Source organism: Euleptes europaea, chromosome 5, assembly GCF_029931775.1.
Source record: "Euleptes europaea isolate rEulEur1 chromosome 5, rEulEur1.hap1, whole genome shotgun sequence".
Taxonomy (NCBI): domain Eukaryota; kingdom Metazoa; phylum Chordata; class Lepidosauria; order Squamata; family Sphaerodactylidae; genus Euleptes; species Euleptes europaea.
The window spans coordinates 52,627,774-52,641,580 of record NC_079316.1 but is presented as its reverse complement, the minus strand read 5'-3'; the positions used below and the strand labels follow the sequence as shown (position 1 = coordinate 52,641,580).

At 40.8% G+C, this 13,807-nt stretch overlaps 1 protein-coding gene across 1 annotated transcript in view; it reads left to right on the top strand.

Moving 5' to 3' along the window:
- Window positions 1-5,556: 5,556 nt before the first annotated feature.
- Window positions 5,557-13,807, top strand: part of LCOR (ligand dependent nuclear receptor corepressor) — a 35,791-nt gene continuing 27,540 nt past the window's right edge. Inside the window, exon 1 of the mRNA XM_056849294.1 lies at window positions 5,557-5,646. The gene's annotated coding sequence lies outside the window, so the exon portion shown is untranslated. The remainder of the gene's footprint in view (window positions 5,647-13,807) is intronic.

The window sequence follows — 13,807 nt, the reverse complement described above, 5'->3', positions numbered from 1 at the left end:
ATGGCTGACCAGGACTCGCCCTTGGACCTCACTGTCAGAAAATCTCAATTGGACTCAAGTGAACAAGGTATAGATGCTACACTTGTATTTACCAAAGCATCTTGCAGCTCTGTTCAATATGCTGGCCACCAATAGCTAACTGTATAGGACAGTAGATTAAAGATGGACATGAATGGGTTGATCATACATTTTAGAACAGAGGCTCGTGACAGTTTCTTGTAATGCTGTACAAGCTTTGACAGGAGTTGTAATATATAAATATAGATGGGAGGGTAATCCTAGTTATCATCACCGCAACTAGGTTAACTTAGCCCCAACTTCTCATAATTTCATTATTGCTTTAAAAAGTTTCATTTAACTGAATATTGGATAGAAAGCTATTAAGAAATGAATTCATCTGTCACCTTTGAGTGGTGTAAAATTACCATATAAACAAGCAATGACAAGAACTTCATGCCTCATGCATTATGTCAAAAAAACATACTCTAATGGTAAATAATAAGCTTTGTAGATACCACAGTAAAATCACAGTGGAAATGGCTAGGAACCACAATGGAATTTCAAGGTGCCGTGACAACCTGGCACCTGGGATGTGTCAAGCCCTGCAAAAAAGCAGAGCAGGGGTCCCCAGCCTTTTTGAGCCTGTGGGCACTTTTGGAATTCTGACACAGGATGGTAGATGCAAGCACAGCATGGCAACTGTGGGAGTTGGAGCCACCCACAAAATGGCCACCACAGGAAGTGGCGCCAACCACGCCTACATGTAAAGCCCAACGGTGGAGGATATGAAGTATAATTTTTAAAAATGCACTGGGAAAGAGGGGTAAGAGAGAGAGAAGCCAGCAATGTAGTGGTAGCTGCTGCCAAAACAATGTTATTTCAGTCTGCATATCATATCCAATCAAAAGCCCTGCTGGGTAGGAGCCCCACTTGGCCTCACCCACTATAAATACACTTGGCGGGTGCCAGGAAAGGTATTGAGTGCCATGGGGCCTGTGAGAGTGAATGTCTTTGCTGTACAGCTATAGTTAAGAGTCCACAAACTTTGGCTGGGCTTAGTTTTCACTGATCATGACTCTTCCAAAGTTTTTTAGTGTGCTTCAGAGGTACTTTGAAATTACGAGACCTTGCTGCTTCCAGGTGATTGCAAACCCAAGTATAAGGTCAGACATCACACCTCAATTTTCTCCCAAATTCCTCCCTAAGGTGAAGGGCAAATTTTCTTCCTTGACACTGTTCAGTGAGCCTCATAGGCATCCAGACAGCAGGATTTATTGTTGCTTCCAAATGTCAAGCATCAGAGATGAAACTCCGCCTATCTTTCCCTTTGACTGCCTGATAGTAGCACAAAAGACTCCAATATAGGGTTGTATCCAGTAAGAACTAGGAGCAGAGTTTGAAGAATGGGACTTCCCACCTCAACTTTCTGCTATAGCCCCTGGTTCCTAAAACACTACTCCTTGGGCTCAGGGTACCTCCAGGAACAGCACTGGGCATCTCCCTGATGGCAGAAGTGCCCTTCTGCTACTGAAAAATAATATAGCAAGATTCCACAAATTTTGCCCACCCATCACTGATGACTTGACAACCATATAATAGTGTTTGTTAAATGTCTATATCCCGGGAAAATATTTTAAATAAAAATAAAATCTTGTCAACCAGATATTCACAGTGTTTCACAGCAATCACTGTTTGGCGGTTGATAACATTTTCCCATTCTTATTGGAAGTGAGCACTATAGTATATTATCTTCCTTTCTAAATGAGAATAAATATGTTAATTTGTGCTTGTTTGTTTTAGAGTTGAAAGATGTACTTGAGCCATCTCAATCTGTCTATCCTAACATTGAATAACTTGTATGCCACCTTGCTTTGTATATAAAGCAGAATATATATTTTTAAAATAATACATTTAAACAAAATAGTATTCAAATTTCCTGCCTTGCCTTTTCTCTCTTAAGGAGATTCCCTTAATTCTGGCATACATTTAAACATTTGAAAACATAACATGATCCCTCACCCCTCCTGTTAATCATTTCTTGGCTAAGAGTGCCCACTCCTTCAGTAATTTTTCAAATGGCTGATTTTAGAGAGACAAACACAAGCACTGTATGCCCCTATCCTCGTATGTATAATTTTCCTCAGTTTGTTAACACCTTGAGAGGGAAGGGGAGAACCAAAGCTTGAACATACTCCAAAGGAGGTCTTAGCAGTGCTGTATTTAGTCTTTGAGTAAGGTAACAGAAATGGGATCAAAAGGTGATGTTATTGAGACTTTGTAATAAGTTTAATCACGTGTTGTCCTGTATCCTAGGTGCATCTATCCTGGGTGTGAACTGGTTATTTCCCATTTTTTTGGTATTTTATTTCGTGTTTTTAATATTTCATGTCCTTTTTCTTATTTCATGTCCTTTATTTCATGCCCTTTGTCTTTCTCCTGACCTGGGTGGAAAGTCACATGGAATGTGATATTAATTCTTTGTACTATAAAGCTTTTTTCTTGGTAGATTAATGTGGGTCTTTTATTTGATTTTCTGGTAGAACTAGAAAAGAATTCATTGTGTAGGGTTTAGTAAGATCCTCACCCTTTTAATTAATTGCTTTTTGAGAGCACTTAAGATACAGGACTCCTTAAGTTACTGAAGTACATATTCAAAAGCAAAGTATTTTTGATTTTTGCTGCTGTAGGTTAGGAATGTTGTTTATAGAAATGGCTTCAGTAGTTATGAAACCAGACCACATTTGTAAAGTATTAAATACTTGCAAATGAATTTTGAAGCCTTTCAATTCATGAGGGTATTCTGTAGACCAGTGCATTATAGTTTATGAATGCATGGACGGTAAATATGACCAAACCTCCCCATGCTGTCCCATTATTATTAATGGAGATTGAACTGTTCTTATATGGGACACCTAAAAGATTGATAGACTATTTCTGGATAAGATTTTCTATAAAGGAGGTCTAGATGTCACTTAACATAGCCACATATCTGTCATTAATTTGCTGTTGAGGAAGCTGGTACACTAACATGTGAGACTTTTGGTTACTGCCAACACTGGAAACTGTTCCTGTGTGTGCTTGAAGTTACCTTTTGTTCCAGGTGTTGGGACTGAAGTTAGGTATTGTTGCTGTGTGTTTCATATAGCCATTCTGCTTGGAGAACTTGGGAGAGAGCCAGTGTGGTATAATGGTTAAGAGTGGTGGTTTGGAGCAGTGGAGTCTGATCTGGAGAACCGGGTTTGATTCCCCACTCCTCCACATGAAGCCAGTTGGGTGACCTCGGGCTAGTCACAGCTGTCTTAGGACTCTCTCAGCCTCACCTACCTCACAGGGTGTGTGTTGTGAGGAGGGGAAGGGAAGGTGATTGTAAGCCAGTTTGATTCTCCCTTAAGTGGTAGAGAAAGTCAGTATATAAAAACCGACTCTTCTGCTGCTGCTTCTTCATTTATGAACGTGACAGTGGGAGGGAGTCACTTTGTGTAGCTATAGACAAATTACTCTGGTAGCTGATCCTTGCACTGCATTCGACTTTAACCTGCTGGCTACCTTATGAGAGTTGTTAGTAATAACAGACAACTTGGTATCTTCCAAAATTGTACAGGATCTAAGAATGGTTGTACTTAACCTGTGGCTTCCCGGGAGACAAGTGATGGTTGTTGCTTACAGAAAATGGCTGCCACAAGCGCATTGGTTTGCAAACTTTGACTAAACAGTAAAAAATAGTGTCCTGCTAAAACCAGTGCAGAATGCATTATTGTATAGCTTTTAGGGTGGGTGGTTTTTTGTTTTTGTTTTTTGGCATCTATAGTGAGGGGGGAAAGTATTTGATCCCCTGCTGAATTTGCCCGTTTGCCCTCTGACAAAGAAATGACCAGTCCATAAATTTAATGGTAGTTCTATTGTAGCTGTGAGAGACAGAATAACAACAGGAAAACCCCCAGAAACCCAGAAGACAAAAGTCAGAGATTGATGTGCATTATAATGAGTGAAATAAGTATTTGATCCCTTTGCAAAAGATGACTTAGTACTTGGTGGCAAAACCCTTGTTGGCAATTACAGAGGTCAGACGTTTCTTGTAGGTGGCCACCAGGTTTGCAGACATCTCAGGAGGTATTTTGTCCCACTCCTCTTTGCAGATCCTCTCCAAGTCAGTAAGATTTCGAGGCTGATGTGTAGCTACTTGAACCTTCAGCTCCCTCCACAGATTTTTGATGGGATTAAGGTTTGGAGACTGGCTAGGCCACTCCAGGACCTTAATGTGCTTCTTCTTGAGCCACTCCTTTGTTGCCTTGGCCGTGTGTTTTGGGTCATTGTCATGCTGGAATACCCATCCTCGACCCATTTTCAGTGCCCTGGCTGAGGGAAGGAGGTGCTCACCCAAGATTTGAGGATACGTGGTCCCGTCCATCGTCCCTTCGATGCGGTGAAGGTGTCCTGTCCCCTTAGCAGAAAAACAAAGCAGAATATGTCCCCCTCCATGTTTGACGGTGGGGATGGTGTTCTTGGGGTCGTAGGCAGCATTCCTTCTCCTCCAAACACGGCGAGTTGAGTTGATGCCACAGAGCTCAATTTTGGTCTCATCTGACCACAACACTTTCACCCAGTTCTCCTCTGGGTCATTCAGATGTGCATTGGCAAACTGCAGACGGGCCTGTACATGTGCGGTCTTGAGCAAGGGGACCTGGCGGGCTCTGCAAGATCTCAGTCCTTCACGGCGTAGTGTGTTACCAACTGTTTTCATGGTGACTATGGTCCCAGCTGCCCTGAGATCATTGACAAGTTCCCCCCATGTAGTTCTGGGCTGCTTCATCACCGTTCTCATGATCATTGCAACTCCACGAGATGAGATCTTGCATGGAGCCCCAGACCGAGGGAGGTTGACAGTTAGGGTTAGGGTTGTCACCTTCTCACCAAGCTGCTTGGCAATAGTCTTGTAGCCCAGTCCAGCCTTGTGCAGGTCTACAATCTTGTCCCTGACATCCTTGGACAGCTCTTTTGTCTTGGTCATGGTGGCTAGTTTTGAATCTGATGGATTGATTGCTTCTGTCGACAGCAGAACCCTAACCCTAACCCGGCTGGTTGATAGGGGATCAAATACTTATTTCACTCATTATAATGCACATCAATCTCTGACTTTTGTCTTCTGGGTTTCTGGGGGTTTTCCTGTTGTTATTCTGTCTCACAGCTACAATAAACCTACCATTAAAATTATGGACTGGTCAATTGTTCGTCAGAGGGCAAACGGGCAAATTTAGCAGGGGATCAAATACTTTTTCCCCCTCACTGTATTCACATGACTTTCTGGGCTCCTGCTTACATTCTTAGAATATTCATGGAGTTAGCACTGCTGACATAAATATTTCTGTCCTGACTTTGGAAAACCTTTCTGACTCTCCTAATAACAGTATAATGTGGAGAGGGTCTTTTTTTTCCGGGTGAGTGACCCCGAGGACAATTTGTGTCTTTCACCACATATAGACCTACCCAGATTTCTTTTTTGTTTGGTTTTACCCATGCCTTCCTACTCTCAAGTGATTCTCATGTCTCTGCAGACGGAGTGCTTGATCTGTCTACTAAGAAAAGCCCATGTGCAGGCAGCGCCTCCTTGAGCCATTCACCTGGCTGCTCCGCTACTCCTGGGAATGGGTAAGGGAAATTCTTGTATTCATTTTGCTCAAAACATTGTAGTCAAGTGTAAAAATAAACTGAGGTCAAATACTTCCTCCCAGTGTTCATAGGCTGTGGTTTTTTAACCCTTCAGAGTATTTTATATACATGTACAGAAAATATTTTCTCCACTTTTCAAATGTGAAGTCTAGTCAAACATAATATGAGCTTTATAAACATTTAGCCATATAGCTGACATACAAAGAATATAGATGCGGTCTTCCAGCTTTTAAAAGGTGAAGCTATGGTCTAGTACGATGGTCTTCAGCCCCCATGCCTTTGGAATAATTTGTGATCAGGGAAACTAAGGCTCTGACAGGAATCTTGTAGTGTGTCAGTTGTATGAATCACTGCCGTCACATGAGGGATATACATAATGGTGGCTGTGATCTGCATGATTGTGACCACTCAAAAAGTACTACTGCAGTTGTGCAAATTGTAGCAGCTATAGGTCCCACGATAAGGCACTGGTTCATGCTTATGGTGCCTGCCTCTGATCCCTGCTGGATTGTGAGCCTGCTGGCAATTGTATGGGCTTCCACAAGTGGTCATGTGGGAGTTGCTGAGGAATGTTTCATTCAGGGATCAGAGTGTTCAGGCTAAGCAGCTAAAGCAAATAAGGTGATTGAATAGGAACTGCACAGTATTGATTAGTTTGTGGTGTAAACAACTGTTATAGGATAACTTTGTCAGCTTATGTTTGTTGTGGCTGATTAGATTTATGTCAGAATTGTAATTGTGTTTGAGGGAGATTTTCCAGATGATAAACTAAGTAGTTAGGCATTCCTGGTACTGTTATATTACTTACTAGCATATAGGTAAATCAACCTGATACGTTTAGGTGTTTGTGTTGGTAAGGAGAAATCTCCTAGGAGAAAAGTTATTTGGGATAGTACTGTGGGATGCATGGGCCATAACTGAATTTTAAAATGTTGTAGCTAACCTTCCTTAAGTATGCAGTGGCTGGATTTAGTTGTAGAATGGCATCATCTTAAAGTTGTTGGATTTCTAGTTACTTCAGAATAACTGTTGCTGACAGCCATTGGCTTCAGTTAACCTATAAAGTACTATAGGATAACTACAAGGTAGAAATTAAATGCCTCACTATGGGCCGTCTGTTTAACCCTAAATTCCTGAACTCTAAAAAAAATGCCCACAAAGGGGGGGAAAACAGTTTCTGGTCTTCCATTTTCTGAAATTACGTGGTTTAAAAAAAATACATATTCTTCTAGGGACTTTTGAAGGTCATTTTCAAAAAATCAGCATTTTTTACTCAGTCTTAAGGTCAGACTAGATGCAAGCCTGAGATCTGTGAGCAAGTCTACCAAGCATTTTTAAACTGGTAAATAGTCGCTGTTAGGGCCCCCTGATTTGACTTGGAGCCACAAGGAGGAGAGTTTAACTCATTCTCCCATGCTGCTTTTCCAGCCTTTAACTCCCCTTTCCACAAATGTAGTCATGTGGGGAAAATATACAGGTGACCTGTGTTCTTCTCCAAGCAACACAATAGTGGCTCTGAAGGGGCATTTGAAATCAGGAAAGCGCATGCAGGAAAAGGGTGCTCCTGTGTACTGTGGTCCCAGTCTAAATTATAGGACCTTGTGATGGTTTACCACTCCCAACATCTTGTCTAGTTTGGACCTTTAGAGGAGGAATTGGCCTAAGAGGGTGTTGCCCTCTATCTAGCAAGGTGCCAGTTTCTCCTTATATGTGGACACTGGTCTACTGCTAAGTAGCCAAAATACGTAATAAAAGCTCAAAGGGCTGTTAGACATTTGGTTATTTCTCAAGGCTAGTATGAGTTTTATTCATTTTCATTCATTTGTTCAAGGAAGTCTATGTAGCACATAGGCTATATGGAGTATTTGTTTCCATATTGACACTTCACATTTTGTGAGTCTGATGCCTAATGGACATTTGCTAAAAGATAAGGAAACCTAAACCTCAACATAGTTTCTTCCCTCTGCTTTTCCATGACCTAACCCATCTGAAGGCTGTCTTCACGGTGGGAACAGTTTTATTTAAGATAATATGGTAGGAGCAAAATATATAAAAAGTATAATATGCTTTGTTGAAATGTTTTACAGGATTTAAAAGAAATGTGTATAAAGCAAGTTATTGATTATCTGATATTAAAATAGTATTTGAAAATTAGATTATCTCGTGCTCTGATTAATCAGGTTACTAAAGTTTGAAAACAAATAGCATAATAAATAGTAGTTCTGCACCATGAGTCCTCCTTCCTGCCTTGGAATATGTAAAACAAAATGGAACTCATGTAGCTTTAAAAGAAAATGGAGTCTAGAGTTGTGTAGCATTTTTATTTGAGAACAGTTCAGTTTTTCTGATCTAGTGTGTAATGCAAGGTAAGCAAACACCTTCTAGTTCTGCTGAGCACTTCTGATGCTGAGCAGCAACTCTAGCATGTAGTGTGAATGCATACCCTCCAGAATTCTCATCATTTTATAAAAAGTGCAGGTGGCTGGTGTGTGTGTGTGTGTGTGTGTTGAATTTGCTGCATTTGTCACTTGGCTTACTCTTTTATTACTGTACTTGTTTAGTGGTAACGTCACACTAGTAACACGGTCATGCATAGACTCTGGCAAATAACTATTCATTTCTAATCTATAATTAAGATGCTATTTTCAGACACTTGCGCGAAGCCTTTTCTGCTCCAAGATTTTGTGAACCCAACCAAAGACCAGCTGACAGGTTTCATTTTTCTTTGCCCAAAAAGCTTCTCTTTGTTTTCAAACAAGTTTTTTAAAAACTGACTGCTGAGACATAAAAAAAATAATAAAAATCCCACAAAAGTGATGTTACCCAAGCAAGGCCTTCTAATAAAGGAGTGGCCCCCTCACCCATCCCTCCCTACCTGTGCAAGTCCTGCTCACATCAGTTTCCTTCCATCCAATTAGGCGTCCTGGGAGACCCAGCCAGCACCATGCAGAGGGACTTCGGAGTGGTGATGGGGTGCCCCCGAGAAGCTGGCAGGATGGAACCAGGGAAGGGTCTGGCCACTCCACATCTCTCAAAGTTCCATTGGCTCGATCACTGCAGATAAGCGAAGAACTGCTGAGCAGAAACCAGCATGCTACAGCTGCCAGCCACGGGCCGTCTGGGCTGCAGAATCATGGACAGCACATGATACTATCCAGGGAGGCTTCTTGGGCAAAACCACACTACGAATTCAACTTCACTCGCATGAAATTCAGGGGAAATGGTGCACTCAGCAACATCAGTGACCTTCCTTTTCTTACAGAAAACTCGGCCTTTCAAAAAATGGCACTTCAAACTAAACAAGATGGGAAAAAGGACATGAGCCATTCAACTCCTGTGGATTTAAAGATACCACAAGTTCGAGGCATGGACCTTTCGTGGGAGTCCCGTTCTGGTGACCAGTATAGCTACAGCTCTTTGGTGATGGGTTCACAAACGGAGAGCGCGCTAAGTAAAAAGTTAAGGGCTATCCTTCCAAAACAAAACAGGAGGAGCTTGCTGGATCCCGGACCAGATTCCTGGGGCTCAGATGCTGAGCAATCTACCTCTGGACAGCCATATCCCACCTCTGATCAGGAGGGAGATCCAGGCTCTAAGCAACCTCGGAAGAAAAGAGGCAGATACAGACAGTACAACAGTGAGATATTGGAGGAAGCAATCTCTGTGGTGATGAGTGGGAAAATGAGTGTCTCCAAAGCTCAGAGTATTTATGGGATCCCCCATAGCACCCTGGAGTATAAAGTGAAAGAGAGGCTGGGCACTTTGAAAAACCCTCCAAAGAAAAAAATGAAATTAATGAGGTCGGAGGGACAAGATGTCTCTGTAAAGCTTGAGATAGATCCCCAGGGAGAGGCAGCACAGAGCACGAATGAGTCAAAGGATGATTAGGGATGTTGTAGAGTGCCAATTACTTAACAGACTGGGTGAGCACTATGGCATTGTTCAACTCCCGCTGCATGCGCCCAACTCCTCCTCTTCAGTCACTGGGTGCAGGACATGCTCCTTGCTAGCTGAACAGAGACTTGTGTGGACATGGGGGAAAGGGTGCTCTGAATGTTGCATATTTGTAAATTTTCTGGCCCAGTATGGCTTAGAGCCCTTTTTTGTGTTTTGTTTTTGTTTTTGGCCTTTTGCATGTTTCTCTAATATTCTATAGAGAATTAAGTTACCTCACAAAGAATGCAGACATGGAAGTGGACTGCTTGCCTCTTGAGCCTGCATGGACTTTCAGTTATTTTATTGGGTTTGGTTTTCCCATACTCCCCTCATTTCCTTGAACTCTAGTACCAGACTTTTAAAACAAAAACTGGATTGTTGCTTTATAATTGGATTTCATACCTTTTTTTTCCTTCTTGGATCCAATTGGCTTGGGGAAAAGTTAAACTTTTAAAAGAATGGTTGGTCTTTTTAATTCAGAGATTGGTGGTTATAACCCCAGTTGGTTGGGTTTAATTGGATGTGTTTTCTTTTAAATTCAACTTCTTTACCATTTGCAATCTGCTTAGTGCTCACCCGGAGGGGAGGGTGGGGAAGGGGATGTGGGAACTTTACATACACTACCTTCAGAAGGCTTTGGTTAATTTGGTTAATTCCTTTGAAACACTACCTTCACTGTTTGTTTGCTCTTTTATAAAGGTGAGAGTTGGACTTGCCTGCTTGAGGATGTAGCCTTATCTCAACAAACTCCTTGTATTCAGGAGCATCAGGGTACACTGAATGATATATTAGGGTATTCCTCACTTTAACAAAATATGGCTTTTTGTGACCTACATGCTTTTAACAGATTGAATTTGAGTTTGCAAAACTATTTGGTTTTTCCAAGTAGTTTAAAGAACTCTTCTGGGGGATGGGAATAAATATAATAACTTACTGTAATCTTTGTCCAACTCCCCCTCCCCTCAAAAGACAACGACACTGATTTTTTACACATTACAACCTCAATGATCTGCATAAGTAGTCATATAAATGAAGGATCTATGTTAACGTTCAGGGAAGAAATTTTTTACAAATGTTAATAAAACCCATGATCAGATCAACCTGATCTGGCTTAGGCCGAGCATTTTATCTAACTGTATCACTGTCAGGGTTGAACACCCAATGGGTGTTTCCTTTTTAAATACTTACAGTTGCCAGTAGCAGGAAGTGTTTTTGCATATCCTGCATTTTTGTTTTTGTTTCATTCACTGTTTATTTAATAGTGGGCTAGCACACACTCACAGCTATTATAACCATCAAAGCACTCCTCAATCTACGGTTCAATCTTTTTCGTTACAGAGGCATCTGATCGTTTTCTTACATTAAGCTTTAAAGCTTTCTGGACTTGCAGCTTCACTGAATCAGGCTCACTAGTTCTTCAGATAGAGAGGCACAGTTTGATCTTAGCTGTGCAAAAGATTGATAGGACCTCCATTCTCCTGCTTCGGACAACCAAAAGAGGCAATTGAATTTATGTATGAGACATCTTTAAGCGTTATTTTTGATTAGGTATCTTGTGTTAATGACTGGAAGTGGATGCTACAGTTCATAGGAAGAAGGTCTAGATAGCCCCGGGGCTGCTGCTTGAATTTGGGGACGATTAAGTTAGCCTTCTTGTTTGGTTGATTGCTTCCCAGCAACCCACTGTATTCAAAGGTTAGGCACACCATTGCTGTCATGTTAAATATGCACTTCTCATTCTTGAGAGAGACAGGGCTTTTTTTAGCCCATATATGCTTTGTACTACTGTTCTTAGACTTTTGTTTTTGGTAGTTTGATGTAGTTCCATACTCAAAAGCAGAGTTCCCTTAGCTATCTAGTTGTCATCTCAATACAGAAACCTGTTTAAAGCTCCATAGTGGTGTAGAAACTCTGCAATATAATCCAGTTTCACTGGAAATTGCAATAAAAATGCACTGTTTTAAATTTGTGGTTTCATCTGCTATTGAAAATGTGGGAGATGGTTGCTGCAAGCTAGAAGTATAACACTTGCATAGTTACTGTCAGAGGTTTAACCTTTTGTGGCTGTCTTTATTTAAGTGATGTTTGAGTTGAATTCTGTAAACGCTTGTCATAGTTTATGTGGAGTGCTCATTTTACTTACCTAAATATTTTTTGTGTGTATCATTAAGTGGATGACAATCGTGCAGCAGAAAAATGGTGTGCCTACCCTTTAATGCTGCAGTTTAGAAAGAGAACTACTTATATGTCATTTCAGATAGTAGGTTGAGAACTGTAAATAGATAACGATAGTTGCATATTCTTATTTGCTTTGGTTAGAAAATGAATTAAACAACCAAACAGTTAATTTTCTCAGATTAAATTCCTGGGACCTGACGATTGTAATATTCCTGTCTGCAAAGCTTTGAAATATAACATTTAATATCTGTGATCACTTCCTATTCAGGTAACTTATCCCCAGAAGCTTTGGAACAACCATATTTCCTCAAAAGGTCTCTGTTTAAAAAAAATAAGGAAAAAGTAGGTTATTTTTAAAGCACTAATTGCATTACTTTGGTAATTGCAATATAAAATAGCCATTATTGTTTTGTGACGCATGGTTGAAATTAGTTAGTAGTCCCTTTCTAAAATTTCTGAAGCCTCTCAAAAATAAACAAAAGCTGCTGAATATTCAAAAGATATAAATATATATTTTACCTTATTGTAGGTTTTGTAAACTTAGTCTGTAATATTCAGGTGCACCTTTTTAATGTTAAACTTTATTTTAAGAATTCATCTCACCTGTTCTCTCCAAGGTGGCTCATCCTGTGGCTGGTGTCTCACTCTAGATCCCTCAGTGACCCACTGAAATCCGACTGCTCTGATAGGCGCCTTTGGTGTAGCTTTGAGTAGTATCTGGGAGCATCTTAAATGTAGATGGAATGGAATCAGTGTTTATCCATTAGCATGATTAATTTTCTGCTGACCAGAAGTTTGCATGGCCAAAATCCCCAACTGACCATAGTTTGGTGTGGGAAGATGTGGTTTGCTGCTGTCTTTGTAAGAGACGCCTTGTTCTCTCCTGTTTCCAGTAAATGGATGCTCATGTAATTTGTACAAGAGATAGGGGTTTAGGCCTTGTTTCCCTGACTGCTTTTGAGAAACATGTTAAGGGAACGTTAGACAAGTGCAATCCTCCAGAAATGGTGAGGTCTGTGGGAGAAAGATCTGGGCATTTTTGAACACTCGTTTTCTCTCACTCCAGAGGGTTCATATTTGGTGTATTAGAATTCTAGTGTATCTGTTGATGGTGCAGCTTGCACCTGGATGACAAACAGAAACTGTGAACAATATTTGTGACAGCCTCTGCTTCTTCAGGACAGGTATTGTGAAGGATAGGTTCTCCCTCTACTCCCAGCCTAAAAGACTAATGTTAGAGTGTGTGTGTATAACGTTTAAAATCAAGTGTACTATCGTACTGGAATTTAGATGTTGCTTGGTGACCTTTTGCTGCAGCAGGTTATACAGATGAGTAAGGCTTAGTGTTGTAGGGGTACTAGTGTGGAGTTAATTATCGTACAGTTCTGTGGAGCGAGCCCAGTGTGTAGAAAATGTATCAATTTTTTTTTTACTTAGACCTGTAAAATGTACTTTCCTGAGATTCTGGAGATCTGAGATACACTATTACCTCTTTGTCAGCCATTCTAAAACCTCATTTCCAGTGCCCTAGGCTGCCTTCTTTTCAGTACAGCTATCAAGAATAGCAGTTGTAGGGTCTGGACTGTTGGCCTTTATTGTAGAAACCCCTCTAAGCTCCCCAGTTTCTTAAAATGACTGAAAGAAGGCTCCCGCTGGAGTGCTTGAAATCCTGTTCTTACATCAGCCAAATGCTCTTCTAACTGGCCCCAGGACTGCTCCATACTGCCTCAGCTGCTCCACTACTGCTCTGCCTCCGAAAGGAAAGCTTAGTTTGAATTTTCTAATGCAAATATGGAGTCATTTTTAATTATTAAAAAAACTTTTAAATAAAATGTTTTAATGTGGCAGCAGCACTGTTCAGCTTAATTCCTTAATGGCTCTAGCCAAAGCTTATTCACACGCTTGGGGCAGTTTGAAGCAGTTGTGGTCTCAAATGGACGCACATCTTATTCAGAAACCGTCAGGAGTGATTTGTTTTGTTTCATAGAAAACTGTATTTTTAATACACTTACAAATAATGACTATA